Source organism: Myotis daubentonii, chromosome 2 (genome assembly GCF_963259705.1).
Source record: "Myotis daubentonii chromosome 2, mMyoDau2.1, whole genome shotgun sequence".
Classification (NCBI taxonomy): Eukaryota; Metazoa; Chordata; class Mammalia; order Chiroptera; family Vespertilionidae; genus Myotis; species Myotis daubentonii.
Genome location: NC_081841.1, coordinates 31,943,061 through 31,963,354, shown reverse-complemented (window position 1 = coordinate 31,963,354; position 20,294 = coordinate 31,943,061). Strand labels below are relative to the sequence as shown.

At 40.3% G+C, this 20,294-nt stretch overlaps 1 protein-coding gene across 1 annotated transcript in view; it reads left to right on the top strand.

The window, feature by feature from the left end:
- Positions 1–1,435: 1,435 nt before the first annotated feature.
- Positions 1,436–20,294, top strand: part of SLCO1A2 (solute carrier organic anion transporter family member 1A2) — a 59,084-nt gene continuing 40,225 nt past the window's right edge. Inside the window, exon 1 of the mRNA XM_059682339.1 lies at positions 1,436–1,589. The gene's annotated coding sequence lies outside the window, so the exon portion shown is untranslated. The remainder of the gene's footprint in view (positions 1,590–20,294) is intronic.

Below are 20,294 nucleotides of genomic sequence, written 5' to 3'. Positions count from 1 at the left end.
TCCTCCTCCAAAATGAAACAGTTGAAAACAATGGGAGAAGTCTCACCCGTAGAGGCCAAGGAACAGTACAAATAATATCTGAGAATTAGTAGGTATTCTCTTGGGTTGATAGAATACATTGTAGAAAAAAATGTTCTGATTTATTCACACACACACACACACACACACACACACACAGCTTTCTAAATATATTTATTAAATAGGCCTAGTAAAGGGAAAATATTCTCTCTTGATCTTCTTATGCTGACTTATTTATTTTTTCCCCTTTCCTCAGTCAGAACAAACAAAATCTATGAGGTAGAGATCTAGACTGTTTTAGTTATTATTATGTCCCTTGCGCTTAGAATAGCATTTGGCATGAAATAGACACTCAGCAAATAGTTGCTGAATAAAAGGACAATAACTTCAGCTATTGCTTGAGGTAAGTGCTGTATTTATCCTATAGCATAGCTTGAAAAATGGAGGCTAATGAACTTGTCCAGAATCACAGCTAGTCAGAGTTGGATCTTGGTTCTCTTTTTAATATATTTTTATTGACCTCAGAGAGGGAGAGGGAGAGAGAGATAGAAACATCAATGATGAGAGGGAACCATTGATTGGCTGCCTCCTGCATGCCCCACACTGGGAAAGGAGCCCGCAACCCGGGCATGTGCCCTGACCGAGAACCGTGACCTCCTGGTTCCTAGGTTAATGCTCAACCATTGAGCCATGCCCGCCGGGTTGGGTCTGGGCTCTTAAAAGCTGGAGCTTTGAAGCATCCCATACCATTTGTCTCAGGTTTCCCCTTTAAAATGTCAAGCCAGGCGATCCTTGCCAGTCCGTCCCAAATCCCACCTGAATCCGACCACCTCAATCAGTACCTGACAGGGCCTCTAATTTTTGACTCATCCAAACAAGCTAGCAAGTTATTGGTAGAATAATTGGTGATCATTGGTTTTCTCATGTCAGCCTGCTATACAAAAATGTTGGTGCTTCCCCCTGAATGTTGATGCTACCCTATAGAAGGATGCTCCTGTCTACAGCGACCCTATGCTCCCAAGTCTACGTCTATTGGGTGTCATCTTTTCTGAGATTATCCAGCTACACAGAAACTTTAGGCTCAATTTTTAAGCATCTAAGTTTACTAAGTTAATAAATCAACTAGTCTGTGGTTTTTCTTCTTAATCACAAAAGAAAAAACAGAGGCTTGTCAAGTTAAACAACATCAACTCATTAACTGAGTGTTTCTGTAGACTTTTGACATGATGTGATAGTATAAGCCACGGCAACAGGAGGGTTAACTGTTAAAAAAAAAAAAAAGAAACATAAAAAACTAAACCAGCAAGGAGGAGCTTCTTGGCTCCAAGTGACTAATCTTTTCTATAACCTGATTTATGCAACCCTCAGAGCCAAAGAAACTTTACCAAAGGATTAAAACTTATATAAACAAAGGTCCTTTATTTTGCAGCTCTGATTCGGAGCAAGACACTCCGGCTTACAAGTGTGCAGAGCTTTATTCATATTGTTTACTCAATATGGAAGTTTTTAAAAATCTGATGATCTTACAAGTACTGAAGCAGCAGTGAATGAGGATGATGGTGAACACTAAGGTAAAAGAAATTAATTTATTTGGATTGTTGTGGGTTGCAATTCAGTCACTTTTGTGTGAGAAAAAAATGTAAGGTAGATTTAAAACTTATTTACCATAAGACCCTTTGGTTTTTCTAATTGCCTTGTCTATAATTTTCTGAAAGTGACAACAATTTTATTTAATGCAGGATCTTGTAAGAGTAATAATATTGGTTTTTCACAAACAAACGTATGGCTATATACGTTGAAGGACCTTCCATATATTACATTTTCATTTGTATAGGGTCTAGTTATGGGCTCAGTTTTGTAGCAGTGACTTATCTATTTCTTTCTTTCTTTCTTTTCTTCTTTTTTTTTTTTTGGCTCACGACTTGCTGTTTTAAGCAGATTACTGTTACAGAAGGTTTAGTATCTCTCGTAGCGGTATGGCGGATACCTGCAAACTTTTCAATTTCAGAGCAGGGTGAAGTGTTCTTTCTCCCGACCTTAGGCCTAGTGAGCATGACTTTAAATCTGTTCAGAGTGCACTATATTTGTCCTCTGTAGTTCGGCGAACACAGGGGACTAGTATCTGACTCCCGCTCAGGAAGTCTAAAAGGTAAAAGGCTGTGGGTGGATCCATCTGCTGGGAGGCTGAAGAAAGAAAGGGCTTTATTTTACTTTATTTATTTTTTAAATTCATCTTTAGAGAGAGGAAGGGAGAGGGAGAGAGAGAGAAAAACATCGATGTGAGCGTGTAACATCACTTGGCTTCCTCCTGCATGCCCCCTGCCAGAGATGGAGCCTCCAACCCGGGCTGAGAATCAAACTGGCAACCTTTTGGTGCATGGGACAATGCCCATTAACTGAGCTATACTGGCCAGGGCAGAGGGCTCTATTTTAAAAGTAGTGGCACCCCAGTCAATGGTGGGCCAGCCAGAGCTAGTTTGGGGTTGTCTTAGCTATGGACTGATTGGATTACACAGAGCAATTTTGAGACCTCAGTTGAAAGAGGCTAAAGATGTGTGCTGCATGTCAAAATTTGAAGAAGTTGTGTGTGACTAGTCAGACGAGGTGCAAGGTGCATTTACCCTGCCGAGGACACTGAAGGTAACATCATGACTGAAGGATGGGATTGCCAAAGACTCACCAAAGTGGCCATGAGAGTCAGTTTTAAAAATATATTTTTATTGACTTCAGAGAGGGAGGGAGGGGGAGAGAGAGAGAGAGAGAAACATCAGTGATGAGAGAGAACAATCGGTTGGCTGCCTTTTGCACACCCCCACACTGGGGATTGAGCCTGCAACTCGGGCATGTGCCCTGACTGGGAATCGAACCATAACCATGGGTTGACACTCAACCACTGACCCACGCTGGCTGGGCTGAGAGTCAGTTTTAAATAACTTGTCTTTGACAAAGGAGGCAAGGAAGAAATTTCTTGCCTCGATAACTCCTCCCTTTCAAGTTTCAACTCTGGAGGAGACAGAAGCAGCCTGTTCAGTTGTGAGGAAAGAGATGGGTGTGTGGGGTGGGGAGAGGTTGGGAGAGACTAGGAAAGAAAGAAAGAAAGAAAGAAAGAAAGAAAGAAAGAAAGAAAGAAAGCAGAGATAAAATCTGGACTGTCTCAATGGTAGGCGTTGGATATGTTGTAGTGGGAGGAAAGAAATTTTAATTTAAATGAAGTTCAAAGTGAATTGAGATATATTAATCTTGAACTTTTTTGTGGGACTAAAGATGACCAGAGGGCTTTTTTTTTTTTTAACCTTTTGAAAGTCAACAGAAAGAAGTAACATGTGTTTGAGATTCCATTTACTGACAGGAAAGCAACTGGCCCCATAAAATGAATTTGATAGAAGAATAAGGCTATTTTCTGACATCACCACAAACCTCCTATTTAAGGCACTTGAACCTGCAATCCATTTCTAATGCAAATATTGCTTGCAAACCCAAGATTGCATTATTTCAACTTTAATGTCTTTATTCATTAACACATCCCTTTCAGTGAACATTGACCTTCTCCTTAGAAAGACACCAAGATTATAATTTTGCCTTCTGCAGCCCTCCCTTCATTTCAGTATACTGTTACTAGTTTTTCTGCTTGAATGTTTTCTACACATACATATTTCTCTTAAATATTTTCTAAACAAAATATTTTGCCATTTAACCTGGAGACATCTTTTGTTTGAATCATGGGAATAGATTTAGCTTTTGAGGCATGGCATCTGTTGGACAAACTCAAAAAGTGTTCTGAAGGCTTTGGCTAGAGAGAAATGATAAATATTTAATCAAGGATCTTTGTAGTTATTATTTAATGTATTTTATTGATTTTAGAGAGAGAGAGGATAAGGGAAAGAAATAGAGAGAGGGGGGAACATCAATAAGAGAGAAACATTGATCAGCTGCCTCCTGCACACCCCCTATTGGGGATCGAGCCCACAACCCAGGCATGTGCCCTGACTGGAAATTGAACCCGAGACTCCTTGGTGCACGGGACATCAAGGGTATTATGGTTTGCAAAATGGAAATGCAGCGAGGCAAAAACCTAGGAGTGTTCCAAAGAAGGAAAATTAAGAATTCTTATACTAAGAAGTACAAGATTGAGAATTATCAGTCCTGCATTCTTAGGTTTAGGATTAGTCAAGGACCGTTAGCAGTCTGATGTTAGGCAGTCTGGACAATGAATTCCAGTTGGTCTGGAAGATGAATGGCAGGAGGTCTGATCACATCCGGTGTTTTGGACAATGGATGTTAGTTGAATATCATGAGATCTGGATATGTGAGTCCTTCAAGGGATAATCAGAGGGTTATCTGGAAGTCTGGTGTGAGTCCAGGTACTGACACACATGAGTTGATATATACCTAAACATGACACAAGACTAGAAGGGCCAGAAGTTCATGTCCCCTGGCAAGTTAGGACAAGAGTAGAATTGTTTCCTCCTGTCTCAACATTCATAATGTTAATAAACTCATCAACTTGTTTAAAGTGACTGAACTTTTTGTATCCCCTTATCTTCACTCTTTTCTCACACCAATTCCATAGAAAGGGAATTGGTAAGGACAATCAAAGCATGTGAATCAAATTTGGGCTACTCTATAAAGGGAGGAAAATAATTTCCGAAGTCTTTATAGCATTTAAAATTTTCAAAATAGCCATTTATTTTGTACACGAGAGGAATTAAGTAAAATTACATGTCCCATATTTGAGATGAGGACAGAAAGCAGAAAATGCCTTAGGTGTTAACTTAGTACAGGTACTTAGAGCCAGAACAAAGACAAGATGAAGCCTAAGTTTGATAACTTTTCAGTTATTTTGTCTAGCCACAGGGCAACGGGAGCTACCAATTATTGAAATGTGCAATATGTCAGGCTCTCTGACAAGCACTTTACATTATTTATCTCATTTTTTTATTGTACGTCTAATCTTTTTAGGATCCAGAAAAAGAAGATTTAGATAGCTCCTATTCGAATCAATTCTAGGAAGTCTAATGATATCTACCTAGATGGTCCCTTGGCAGTCCCAGAGCATCAGAGATACTTGGGCGTTTGGTATAAAAGTGAGAATTCAGCCCTGCCAGTGTGGCTCAGTGGTTGAGCTTCGACCCAGGAACAAAGAAGTCACTGGTTCTCCCTCTACTGCCTACCAAATTCATTATGGTGCCAGTTTCTTTCCTGACACTCAATGGAACCTCAAGCAGGTCTCACTTCTTTCTGGGGGGATTTGTGCTTTTGTTTGTTTTGTTTTGTCTTGCTTTGTGTAATTTGTATTATGAAGTCTACTCTGTAATTTTCTTCCGTTATAGTTTCTACCTGTGTACAAGAAAATGGTTGCAAATATATGTCGGCTCCAAAGCCCGACCAGAGAAATTGTAAGGCGACCAGGACTCCTTTAATCCCTTTCCCCTCTGCTCCTTCTCCTTTTTCTTTTCCTTATAGCTCACCCTTTGCCAGCCTTCACCATGTTTTCTCATTTCCAGGTACCTATCCTGTTCTCCTAGGGCCGTGGTCGGCAAACTGCGGCTCGCGAGCCACATGCGGCTCTTTGGCCCCTTGAGTGTGGCTCTTCCTAAGCCTTAGGAGTACCCTAATTAAGTTAATAACAATGTACCTACCTATATAGTCTAAGTTTAAAAAATTTGGCTCTCAAAAGAAATTTCAATCGTTGTACTGTGGATATTTGGCTCTGTTGACTAATGAGTTTGCTGACCACTACCCTAGGGCTTTGTTCGTAGCTAGCTCTTAACTATTGACTAGGGTACTAGTTGATAATAAGGATTTCCCCTTCAAGAGAGATATTTGTCTTTTAATGAGGAACTCTTGACCTAAATGGCCCTTAAAATGCAAAAGAATGAATTTCAAATTATGGAAAGTGATGGGGGTTAATTCTGGGCAGTTCAGCTCAAGTTATGTTGCCTATTGCTTGTTCAGATCATTTATGTTTCTGAAAATAGAGGAATGTATTCAATAAAAGGAAGCGAATTATCAGACCACACCAGAATACAGTTTTATCACAGTGATAGCTGTGTGTGGGACCACAGCCTCCTAGCTTTCATGTAAGCTCACCCTAGTTATTTCAGCATTTCAATTGCATAGACTCCATATTCACATGCTTATAGGATAATCAGGCATTATGCCTATAAGATAAGATATATTTTTAAATTTAAGTCTACAATTTTTGATAAAATTGTTTCCTTTTTATAAGGCTTATCCATATTTTAAAAGTATTCAATTTTAAAATTATTGAATTTATTAATTATAGTTTGCTACACATGTGGTAATATTTGTGGCTCCTCTATTCTTTCAGAATTTTAGAATTTGCTCTCATTCCTCTAATCTACTTACAATCCAGGTAAACTCTGCAAGATATGCTGTTTCTACATTGTCTATTTATTTCCCTTTTAGTTTTTATGGGCTGCTTCTTACTGTTCTAAATAACAAAAAGAATGTTTCAACAGGGAAGAGGTGGATTTTTCTGAACCTCTATCTTGTATGATTCTGTCAAAATCTTGTAATTCTAGAAGTGGTTATGTAAGACAAATATCCTTTCATCATTCGTTATTAGAACTGGAAAGGTAAATAGTGATATAAATCCTACTTAGGATTTAGGTAGATTGTTTTCATTATTCTATTTTCCTTTTTGTTTTTTTGAACTTTTTTCCACATTGTTTTGAGCCCACTTTTGTTGTCTATCTGTCTTTCTTGTCCCTCTCTCTCTTTTTAAATCCTGTTTATTTGCTATTAATAACAAAAATACCCACTATTATATCTGATCTTTCTGTTGTGAACAGTTACTGTGGCTATAATAGCTACCTCTGATTGAACACCAAAGACCTGTCAGGTACTTTAAATATTTTGTTCCTATCCTATATAATAAAGAGGTAATATGCAAATTGACCATCACGCCCTCACACAAAGATGGTTGCTCCCATGTGGTCACAAGATGGCCACCACAAGATGGCTAGCAGGGGAGGGCAGTTAGGGGGGACCGGGCTGGCAGGGGAGGGCAGTTAGGGGCAACAAGGCCAGCAGGGGAGGGCAGTTGAAGGCAATTGGGCTGGCAGGGGAGCAGTTAGGTGTCGATCAGGGTAGCAGGGGAGTGGTTAGGGGGTGATCAGCCTGGCAGGCAGAAGCAGTTAGGGGCAATCAAGCAGGCAGGCAGGCGAGTGGTTGGGAGCCAGTAGTTTGAATTGTGAGAGGGATATCTGACTGCTCCAAGGGGTCCCAGATTCGAGACAGTGCAGGCTGGGCTGGGGAACACCCCCCCCCCTCAGTGCACAAATTTCCTCTACTGGGCCTCTAGTTCTTTAATAAATTAATACATTTAATAAAATTTTACAATTATTATCTTTTTTTTACAAAGGGAGCACAAAAACCATACTCTATTAACTTTATCACACTGTATTAATCATCTATATATATAAAAGTCTAAGTGACCAGCCTACCGTTTGACCATCAAACTGGTAGCTATGACACACACTGATCATCAGGGGGAAGACGCTCAACACAGGAGTGGAAACCACAGGCATGAAAACATGAAACAGACTGATGAATCTCAGAGGGAAGGGGAGAAGGGGGAGAATGGGAAGAGATTAACCAAAGATCTTATATGCATACTAGAGGACCAGTGCATGGATTCATGCACCGGTGGGGTCCCTCAGCCTGGCCTGCACCCTCTCGCAATCCTGGACCCCTCGGGGATATTTGAGAGCTGGTTTTGGCTCAATCCCTGCAGGCCAGGGGACCCCACTGGTACACAAATCTGTGCACCGAGCCTTTGGTAACTTTATATTAACCTTTACTCATTTATTTAGTTTTTTTGTTCACTGCTCATAAAATACATTCATTTCAACTATTTATTGAGCACCTGTTATGTGTAAGTAATGGGTTTAAATATTGTGGGAACTACAGAGATGATTCATATACATTCTTGTCCTCAGGTACTTTTCAGGCTAAATGAGGAAATAACACCTGTCCAGGTAGGAGCTTTCAACTTCTTCAAGTTATTTTCCAAACCCCAATCACAAAAATGATATCAAATACAAAAGTGAGCTCAATAAACATTTGCTGAGTGATTGAGTAAATGTTTGTGTAAACTAATATCAGAAGAATCTTGTAAACCCTGAGGTGAGATGAAAGGATCATGAGAGGTTCCTTGGAAAATGTGGCATTTGGGAACGTGGGTATAGATTCCCAGAGGGTGAGAGGAGGGTATGTCAAGGTGAAGAAATTGTATGGGCCATGGTATGGAGGTGCATGAATGTGAGGTGTGAAATATATAGGAGGTTACTGCACAAAAGGGAGCAGTAGCAATGCCGGTGAAATGTAATCTGAAGTCCTATGCAGGGGCCTTAATGGACTAGTTACGGGCTATGGGCCTATTCTCTCAGAGGAGTTTTCAATTCACTGTAAGAGATAATTTTCTTAGATGTATATAGAACAAAGAAATAGAAGTCTTAATATAAATCCAATGTGAAAATTTCAGTTGGATATTTTTTTGGGGGAGGGGGAAGAATAAAGAGATGCTTCCAACAATCTTTCAGTATTAGAAATATTTAGTAAGTGTATATTAGATTTTTCAAATTTTCTTTCCATTAAAACCTTAAAAAACAAAGTGAAACAAAGGAAAACTATCTCATACTGGGTAAAGACTTTTATTCTCAACATCAAACAAGTTCTTTACATGTTGAAAAATATTCATATCCCATTGTTCTTTTGCCTGACCTATTTGTCCAGTTCCAAGACAAACTGATTTGACAGGGTCCTATATAAAATAAACCATAGGGCACAGTGGAAGTAGCAGAAAAATATTTTTGTTTGGGCATAATGTAGAGAAATTGTCTGGACTTTGGCGTCTGATAAATCTGGGCTCTATTTTTGGAATAACACTTATTAACTATGTGATCTTGGATGAGTTGGTTCAATTTATTTTAAAGATATAGGCTCTTTATTTTGAAATATATGACTGTTTGAGAATGCGAAAAAATCTCATTCTTATCTGTTTTAAAAATTATATTTTTATAAATTCAGCTCATGTTTTACTCCTTAGTTTCTATCAGTAAATGGTATACCTGCCTCATAGGGCTTTGTGACTATTAGCAATTTTATATCCTATATAATAAAAGCCTAATATGCTACGTGTCCGATTGTCTGGTCAGCCATTCAACCAATCAAAGTGTAATATGCTAATGATGTGCTAAGGCTGTTCAACTGCTTGCTATGATGTGCACTGACCACCAGGGGGCAAACAGCTGACCAGTCGACCAGTCGCTATGATGTGCACTGACCACCAGGGGGCAGACACTCTGACCGGTAGGTTAGCTTGCTGCTGGGGTCTGGCCGATTGGGACTGAGCGAGATGGGCCAGACATGCCCTGGAGCCCTCCCGTGGTCCCTCCCCGGCTGTCCAACCTCCTGCGTCCCTCCCTGGCCCCGATTGTGCATCGGTGGGGTCCCTTGGCCTGGCCTGAGCCCTCTCGCAATCCGGGCTGAGGGATGACCCACCCTGAGTGCATGAATTTCATGCACCGGGCCTCTAGTATAAAGGTAAGAGATTTTACCAGTCCATTAGGTTGGGGAGCTGTTCACAGTGGCTAAGAGCACAGCTCTGGTACCCACCACCAACCTAAAACTAGAATGTAAATTCTACAAGGATGGGGGATTTTGTCTGTCTGATTCATTGAGGCATTCCAAGCACTTTGAACAGTGTCTGGCATATAGTAAGTGCTCAGCAAACTTATGGAATAATGAATGCTTAGATAATTGTTGTGACTCCCCTGTGGGACTTGGTTTGTACTTGGTATAACCTGAGAAAGAAGGTGGTGAAGGGATTTACCCGAAGTCAAACAGCCTAGTTTTTTTATCTGTAAAATGGGGACAGTAATAGTAATTTAAAAATTTTTTATTTTATTGATTTCAGAAAGGAAGGGAAAGGGAGAGAGAGATAGAAACATCAATGAGAGTGTATCAGTGACTGGTTGCCTCCTGCACACCACACACTGTGGATTAAACAACCCGGGCATGTGCCCTGACCAGGAATCAAACCGTGACCTCCTGGTTCATAAGTCAATGATCAATCACTGAGGCACACTGGCTGGGTGAAAGCTTATATCTTTAAGGATATTAGTTATAGGAAAAATTGATGTAGCTATTTTTACTAAATCACATGTTTGAGCATCATGATTGGATTTCTAATGTACTCTGTGTTTATTTCTTCTGATGGAAATGCCACAGGACTATGACTCAATATGTTCTTTGATATCTCATTCTTCACTATCAATAAATATTTCTAAGCAAAGACATTTCAGCCAGCATAAATATTTTCCAAATAATGTAGGTTTAAGAGCAGCACGAGGAGGAATGATCACTTACAGTACTATGTTTTCATAAGTGTTCAACAATTAAATAATTTTAAAAGTTTATTAATAGGTATAGATTTGAATTTTATTTTTGAGTTTGGTTATGAATTCAATGGATAGCCCTAATCAAAAATAAGGGAAAAGGAGAGTTTGCAAGTATATTTTACATTTTTCAAATGAAAAGGCATTTCTCTTCCAATTAATTGAGAAACATTACCATTTCCTCCATCCCACTCCACGAGAAAATCTTTTTTAAAAATTGAATTTACTTATTATGGAAATACTAGAGGCTCAGTGCTCAGATTTGTGCAGATTGAAAGGAAATTAATTAGAAGGTGGCCAGTGGGGCAGGACTGGGTGAGATGGGCTGGACACGCCCTGGAGCCAACCTCCTGCGGTTCCTTTCCAGCTGACCACACCAAGGGTGGCGCTGGGGCTTGAAGGCCATCTGCAGAGTGAGCAAGGCCCCTCCAGCAGGTGGGATCCCTTGGCCTGGTCTGCGGGGATCGGGCTGAAATCAGTAGCCCAACACCCCCCAAGGGGTCCCAGAGTGTGAGAGGGCACTCTGCAAAGTTGCTGTCACTTGGAAGCTCCTGTGTTGAGTGTCTGCACCCTAGTGGTCAGTGCACGTCATAGCTACCAGCCGGTCACTTAGCCTTTTATGTATATAGACTAGAGGACCAGTGCATGAAATTCGAGCACTGGGGGGAGTGGGGGTTGCCCTCAGCCTGGCCTGCAACCCTCTTGCAGTCTGGGAGCACTCAGGGGATGTCCAAATGATGGCTTAGGCCCGCTCCCCGTCAGCAGTAGGACATCCTTAGCGCTGCCCGCCACCGCAGCTGTGCTTGCCAGCCGTGAGCTTGGCTCAGGGTTTCTGGCTGAGTTGCGCTCCCCCTGTGAGAGCACACTTACCACCAAGGGACAGCTCCTGCATTGAGCGTCTGCCCCCTGGTGGTCAGTGCATGTCATAGCAACCAGGCATCCTGCCATTCGGTCAATTTGCATATTACCCTTTTATTATATAGGACTAGAGGCCCAGTGCACAAAAATTTGTGCACTTGGGGGGGGGGTGGGTCCCTCAGCTTTGCCTGTGCCCTCTCGCAATCTGGGACCCCTTGGGGGATGACCACTTGCTGGCTTAGGCCTGCTCCCCGGGGGATTGGGCCTAAGATGGCAATCAGACAGCCCAGCATCCCTCGGGGGATGTCCACTTGCCAGCGGGGAGCAGGCCTAAACTGCAGTCGGACATTCTTAGCGCTGCTGAGAAGGCAGGATAGGCTCCCACCACCACTGCTGTACTGGCAGCCATCAGCCTGGCTTGTGGCTGAGCAGAGCTCCTCCACTGTGAGAGCACCCTGACCACCAGAGGGCAGCTCCTGCATTGAGAGTCTGCCCCCTGGTGGTCAGTGTGTGTCATAGTGACCAGTCATTCCCAGTCCTTCTGCTGTTAGGGTCAGTTTGCATATTACACTTTTATTATATAGGATAGAGGCCTGATGCACAGGTGGGGGCCAGCTGGTTTGCCCTGAAGTGTGTCCCGGATCAGGGTGGGGGTCCTGCTTGGGTGCCTGGCCAGCCTGGATGAGGGGATGATGGCTGTTTGCAGCTGGTCACACCCCCTTCAGGGTGAGGGTCCCCACTGGGGTGCCTGGCCAGTCTGGGTGAGGGGCTGAGGGCCGTCTTCAGGCTGGTGGGCGACTGAAGCTCCCAACCTCTCCTTTTTTTCTTTTTTTTAAAATTCTGGGCTTTATTTACCTTCTATGGCTGTCACTGGAGCTGAGAGCCGGCTTTAGCTCTGAGGCTCAGCTCCAGCTTGAGTCCTCGGCTGCTGAAAGCAGGCATCTGGGGTTTGTTTGGCTTCTATAATTGAAACATTGTTGCTTTCAGGCTCAGAGCTGGGCTTTGGCAGGCAGGGAACCTTGGCTTCCTCCATCACTGGAGCAAGCAAGCCTCCTGTTCGCTTCAGCTGTGTGGCTGCCAGCTGCCATCTTGGTTGGCAGTTAATTTGCATATCGCCCTGATTAGCCAATAGGAAGCATAGTGGAGGTATGGTTAATTATCCTATTTGTCTTTTATTAGATAGGATAGGGCTTTTATTTCAATAATTATTTTGTGGAATATAAATGTTTAATTGTGTAATACTATGTTTAGTTTATTAGGAAATGGAATTCATTTCCTAAAGAGTTTAGTAACTCAAATCAAGGCAAGAAAATTATAATTAATATGTTCTGGTATAATGAAAATGTGTATATTTTATAGCAGGTTATTGTTTTTAGTTAGATGGCACACTTGCTTAATCCATGGTCAACTGAAGATGCTGGTGGTGTTATTTTCAAAAGATAAGAACTGTTAAGCTCTGAGCCAGCACAATATCAAGGACCAAAGTCAGAAACTGCTCAAGTAGCCTAATGTTCTCTAGGTTGTATAAATAAGCTCAAGCTCTTTAATCATGAACTAGGAAATTTGTGGAATAAAGGATGATTAAGTCCTGGTCTCTGCCGTTAGGTACCTAACAATTGAGAAATCTGTCTGTCACACAAATGATATAGTAATGGTATAACAATATAGTATTTTTATTATAACTAAAGTAGTAATAATATAATACTCTGATTTTATATGACTCTAAAAGACATCCTCAAAGCATGATGAGAGTTCACTGGGTGGAGAACTCATAATCAGTAGAGAAATGATGAAAATTTTTTGACTTTGTCACTAAAAGATTTCAAAAGGTTGCACTCTAGACAGTTGCTCAATTTGGAGGGAATGGAGGGGAGAGTCAGTGAGTGTAAAAGAAGAAAAATATGATGCTGTCAGTTAAATAGAAATAAACTAAAACAACCAAACGGCTTGACCAGACATAAGTATATAAAGAGAAATGATGTGCGGTGAAGCCGGGAAAGAGGATGGGGTTAATTTAGGGAGGGATGTGAATGCCAGGCTAATGAAGTTGGTGTATTTTAGTTGATAAAAACAAACCTTTCAAAAATTCTGCATAAAAGGCTGAGGTATTAAGAATGTTGGTGAGCACTAATAATGCCTACTAAAAGTGCATTGAGTATAAGCTGAGTCTTTCCATAGCTTTGGGTAGTGTGAATGTAAAAGGAAAAATAATGGGTGGATCAGAATAGTTGATATGAAAAGCTCACCCTGAGCTCAGCCAAAGGATCTTTGGACTCAGGCTTTTCTACTCGTAACCAAAAGGTATTTTTTAATCTAAGCATACTACTACTAGGTAATGATATTCAGGATCCAGGGAATAGGACATTATTGCATAATGTATTCTCAAAACGTTCACGAGAATTTCCAGAAGTTTTAAATATGGTCTTAGGAAATCAGTTCTTTGTTCTGGCTCCGTGTTGCAATGTGGAAGATAGAGAGATCATTTGTGTTTCTAATTGTACAGTAAAACATAATTTGCAACGTGTATGTAAGTGTTTAGAAGCTTAACTCACTCTTAAGTTACTGCAAGTTGCCATAGGCACAATGAGAAAGTTGGGAGAAATTAGTCATCAAAACTCACTGTGGATATCTCCGATTACATCAGTCAAGTTCCACTCATCATTGTTTTCACAAGGTAATCATTAGAAACCAGGGAAAGTGTTTGGCAAACTCCATAGCAGTAAGGCTTTCCCAACTTTTATATATTTGGTCTCCTACTGGCATGCAAACATCAACTAAGAAAATAATACTGAATTTGTTCAAATGTTTCACTTTGATTAAAAAAATTAATGAAAAAACTTTAGAATAACATCTACAATTAATATCTGTTGCATCAATAAAATAGCCTATTTCTTCCTTAGAAGTCTCCCAGTTGGAATAAGTTACGTAGGCACCTTACCTACATTCTACTCTTTAGCAATGGAGGTTAATAAGTTACTATACATAATTCTTCTTGTATTATTCCTGGTAATTGTGTGCTACTCTATACAATATCCTTGAATGTCATATGCATCCATTAATAATTTGTCAACTCTTAAAAGATAGATAGGAGAGTTGATATAGATGTGATATGCAATAAAATTTTATTGAAAATAAACAATTATGGGACATTTTAAAAATAAGTTTTAAAGACTGTAATTTAATTGTACCTTACTCAATGTAAAATATTGGGCATATCCTGGCAAGGTGGCTCAGTTGGTTGGTGCACTGTCCTATACACCAAAAGTTTGAAGGTTTGATTCCCAGTCAGGCCACATACCTAGATTTGGGTTCAATCCCTAGTCAGGGCATGTATGGGAGGCAACTGATCAATGTTTCTCTCACATGGATGGTTCTCTCTCTCTCTCTCCCCCTTCCTCTCTCTAAAAATCAACAAAAAAGCATATCCTTGGATGAATATTAAAATAATTAATCAACTACCTCAAAAAAAGTAATAATAATAATAAATAACTGAGTTGAACTGATAATAAAGAGATAAAAGAGTCATGTGACTTGATCATTTGTGGCTTGATACAAGACTTAAAGAGCTTTGGGAGTGAGGATGGGGGATCATACATGTAAGTTACTACGTATTCTGGCAGTCTAAAGACATATTACAGTAAAGGGAGACCAGCCATTCATGCTATATAATAAAAGCGTAGTATGCAAATTGTCCCCTCGACTGGGAGATTGTCTGGGAGTTTGACAAGGGGGCAGGGCCAGCCGGGGGAAGGGACGGAGATCCTGGCTTGCGGTGGCAGGAGCCCCCAGCTGGTGGTGGTCAGCGGCAGTGGTGGCAGTAGTAGGCAGGCAGCCAAGGGAAGGGAGGGAGGCCCCAGCCGGCAGCCGGCAGCTGCTAGGGACCCTACCAGTGCCCATATTTCGTGCACTGGGCCTCTAGTTTAGTCATATTTGGTCTGGTTGAGATCTACTGAATCCACATTACTGTACTGCCTAGATACATGTATGCACTACACATTCAAAACATAGTTTAACTCAACATTAGTAATTGCAGGGGTAAAAATAAGATCATGCACAAGAAACAATAAATGTGCCTGGTCAGCAATAATACATGCTAATGGTGAAGTATGGATAATTATTGCAAATGGAGTTAGAAAAGTTGATGAAATGGTCTCAGGCTACCACTTGGCCTCAATATCTAATGCACTACTTTGTACCCTGTAGGTAGCAAATAAATTATACTTGGGGTACTAGATCAACTTGGGCTAATTTGTGTACATATATTGACAATGAAGTTGTTTTTTAAAAATATATTTTTTATTGATTTCAGAGAAAAAGGGAGAGGAGAGAGATAGAAACATCAATGATGAGAGAGATTCATTGATCAGCTGCCTTCTGCACACTCCACACTGGGGATCAAGCCCGCACACTGGGCATATGCCCTGACTGGGAATCGAACCCTGACCTCCTGGTTCATAGGTCGAGGCTCAACCATTGAGTCATACTGACCAGGAGACAATGAAGTTTTAAATAAATTTTCTTTAAAGTTTTTTTACTTTCAACAATCAATTTCTTTTCCATTCAAATTACAAAGAGAATAAAACCACTCTGTATCTTAAAACACTCTTTATTTCAAAATGATACATTCTTAACAGATGGGGTATGAATAATGCCTTTCTTCCTATAGTTGGAAATAAGTGTGAACTTGGGATTAGTCATGTAACTAAGAGTTTCACACAAAGAGTGAAGAAAATGCTCTACCGTATAAAGGGGATATACATGGGCAATTCACATAACATACAAATGAGCCTACTATTAATGGCACAATAGCATGTGTATGGCTTACTAGCTCATCTTATTTCCAAATGAAGTGCATTGGAAAATGTGGGTGTTTCTTTCATAGTGAAGTACGGCCTTGGTTATATTTGTGTGAATTCAGAATTTTTATACATATAAAATCTAATGATGCTGGATGTTGGGTTATACAATAGGCCAAATTCCAGTCAAAGGGAAATTTTTTTGGAATCTATAACTAGGTATTTATCACTGCTAGGAAGATAGCTATGCCTTTGGCTTTTGCTGAAGCAGGGATAAAATATAGTCATTGCTCTACCAATGTTTTCTTTTGTAGATCATAGCTTTCCAATATAAGGTCACATAGTTGGGACTTATGGTTTCATATATACTTCCTTTTTCATAAATAAGAACATATTCAATGGCCCTGGCCAATGTGGCTAAGTGGTTAGAGTGTTGGCCCATGCACAAAAGGGTCACAGGTTTGAATCCCAATCAAGGGCACGTACCTGGATTGAGGGTTTGCTCCCTACCCTCAGTCGGGGTGTATGCAGGAAGCAACCAGTCAATGTGGCTTTCTCACATCGATGTTTCTCTCTTGCTCTCACCCTCCCTCCCTTCCTTCCAATCTCTCTGAAAAGCAATGGAAAAAATATCCTCTGGTGAGGATTCACAACAACAACAACAATAACAAAAATATACTCAATGAATTCATTAAAGTATACTGTGTTCGGATATTTGTGCTTCATCTTTGCAGGGTGTCATCTCGAAATTGGCTCCTCACCTTTGCCTTCAAAAGGTCATTTCATTGCTCTATCATGTTGGTAGCTTCTGGATAATCCAATATTTAAAAGGACCAGTGGATCTCATGGTATTGTGTCTTTCATTGAACCTCCTTTATCATAAAGTAGGTCCTTTGGCCCAATGTAATGTTTTGCAGGATCCTATGTGGAAAGACCAAACATTTCATAAGCACTTAGATTATGATCCAAACCGAGGCTCTGTGAGCAGGAAAGTAATTTCCACAGGTAGAATATGTACCAGTTTCAGGTCAGAGGAATTGATAGCCCTTTCAGGGTGGAAGGGTCTCAATATAGTCAACTTGCCACCAGAGAAGCTGATTGGTTTTCTCATGTACCATAGTAAGGGCTTAGAGTTTGTCTCTGTTCTGGCAAGTTGGATATTCACTAGTGACTGATAGTAAGTGCTGTATGAGAGAGTTTGGAGATTAATGCATTTGAAAATTCTTTTGTTTTAAATTATACTTTTTTAAAAAATATATTTTATTGATTTTTTACAGAGAGGAAGGGAGAGGGGTAGAGAGTTAGAAACACTGATGAGAGAGAAACATTGATAGGCTGCCTTCTGCACACGCCTTACTGGGGATGTGCCCACAACCAAGGTACATGCCCTTGACTGGAATTGAATCTGGGACCCTTCAGTCCACAGGCCAATGCTCTATCCCCGTGGTTGGCAAACTGCAGCTCGCGAGCCACATGCGGCTTTTTGGCCCCTTGAGTGTGGCTCTTCCTAAGCCTTAGGAGTACCCTAATTAAGTTAATAACAATGTACCTACCTATATAATTTAAGTTTAAAAAATTTGGCTCTCAAAAGAAATTTCAATCATTGTACTGTTGATATTTGGCTCTGTTGACTAATGAGTTTGCCGACCACTGCTCTATCCACTGAGCCAAACCAGTTAGAGCTGAAAATTCTTTTGCTTAGCCTGGGTAAATGTCACACACTTGTGTATCAACTATTCAGACCTTGACATTGTCTTTCTGAGTATGCTTCCATTTCAGTTAGTCCCACTTTCACCTTTAGGATAACAGCCTACTTAAATAGCTGTTCTGTGGCCTCATCACATCAAAAATGACTCCTCATTGGGTATTTTTCACCAGGAAATGCATCTGAATTTTTTTCTTTATCAGTAATGTTTTCTTTGTATAGCTTTTTAACCTTGTCAATCAACTTTTTATTTGTGTTATATTATTCATAACATGGCACTCCTTGTGGTGTCAGTCTGTCACTTCCTTCATTTTTCCTTTACTTGTATATTCAAACTCAACTTCCTGGTTTATAATTTCAATTCTGTACTTACTAGCTGCTTAGATTCCTTTACTCCCTTAACTCACTGCTGAATCAAAACTGAAATTCCAAATTCTAGGTAAACGCATGTATCTATTTATTTCCCTTCTTTTCTCTTTGTATGGAATGTTTTGGCATAAATCACATAAAGATATTGATGACTTCTGTATCAATTCATATTATCCAATCTGACTCAGTCTAGTAATTAATGCTATTCACAAATCTTTTTTACTCAATTTCATTTAACATTCTGTTTTAATCTCTCCTGTGACTATTGTTAACTTTTTTTCATTTTATTGGGGTCTTCAAGCATGTCCCTGACCAATTTATTTTCTGCTGACAAACATGCCTTTCCCATTGATAATGTGATAGTCTTTATTCTCTTCCTCTTATCCCCAAATTTCTGCAGATTTCTATAAACTTTGCTCTAACATAACCCACATCCTTCCTCACACAAAGAGTACCCACATCTATCTATATAAAACCCTAATATGCATATCGACCGAACGGCGGAACAACCTGCAGAACAATGGTTTGGCGGGGGGTGGGGCCTATAAGTGGGCAGTGCCAGGCCAGCCAAGGTGGGTGCCAGTGGGCAGAGGAAGGTGACCAGCGGCAGCAGTGGGGAGTGGGGCTGGCAAGTGGGTGGTGCCAGGCCAGCCAAGGCAGGTGCCAGTGGAGTGTGTGTGTGGGGGGGACCCATATTCCCGCCGGTCGCCTGCAGTTTGGCCCTGATCGCCAATTAGGCCAAGGGACCCTACCTGTGCACGAATTTCATGCACTGGGCCTCTAGTGAATATATAAAGACTTGTACAAATGTGCGTAGTCAATCTCACTAATAAGTGAGAAAGTGTTAAACAGCAAAACAATCAGTTGTTGTATCTGGGGAGGGTGTTTAACAATGATAGGGAGAATTACAACAGACTCCATGTTTTTGCTGAGTAGAAGAAGAATGTTTGTCTTGGACCCAATCTAGAAGCTAACCTAGCAAAAAGCACATAAGAAAATACAAATAATTACAAAACAAAACAAATACAATATATACAAAAACCGAAAACAACAAAAAACAAGTCTAAAACTTTTCCATTGCTTCAGCTTAGTAGAGAACACAGAGCAATCCACTGGAAGACAAAGAGTGCTCAGAACAGATAAACTTGAGAAAATCACTAGGCACCTGCAAATAGAGACACTCATCTCTTCATCCCTAGTTAATCATTAGAAAGGTGCAAGCTGTGTGATATAAAATTGAAAGTAACAAGTGAACAAATAAGAAAAACAAACAAAAACTCATAGACACAGAGGACAGTGTGGTGGTTAGGAGAGGGAAGAGGGGATGGGGGCGGTAGTAAAGGATAAAGGGGGCCAAATGGATGGTGATGGAGGATGATCTGACTTTGGGTGGTGGGCACACAATGCAATATACAGATCATGCATCATAGAAATGTGCACTTGAAACCTATATAATCTTATTAACCAATGCCACCCCACTAAATTAAAAAAGTTTAGCTTAACTTTAAATTAGCAAACTAAAGAAGGGCATGAGTTTATTGAGAAATAAATCCAAAGATAACATGAAATTGTATTAGGAGTCAAATATATTGGAGCAAAACAAAATCTTCTTGATATAAGAACCCATGATAAGAAATTATCTGAAGTTGGTAATAGAGAAAAAAAAGTTTTCCAAGAGGAGAAAAATAAATGATTATTTCAGTACTGATCACAGTGTTGGTCGCAGTAGGAGATGGTGTTGGCTTGAAATTGGGGGTGTCAGTATAAACCCATATTTAATATCTACACATTTACCTATACCTATGTTATTTACCTGTATTTGGAAATACAGACATATTTTCCAAGTGTACATATATCTCTATCTTAGTCTTTAAATATTATTTATCACTAAAGGAGGGTTAATTTTCAAAAACAGGGTTAATTTGAGAGTCGTGTCAAAGAAAGTGAAAAATGAGCCTAAAACATACTCAGGATCCAGAAAGTAAGGAAGTGCCCAAACAAAGATGGGGAGATAGCCAAAGGATTTGGGCACCGGTTTTAAGGGGCTTCTACCAGCACCTGTCAGCAGACTATAGGAACCAGCTTGAAGAAGCTTCTATTAGAAAATTTGAGCATGAATAAATA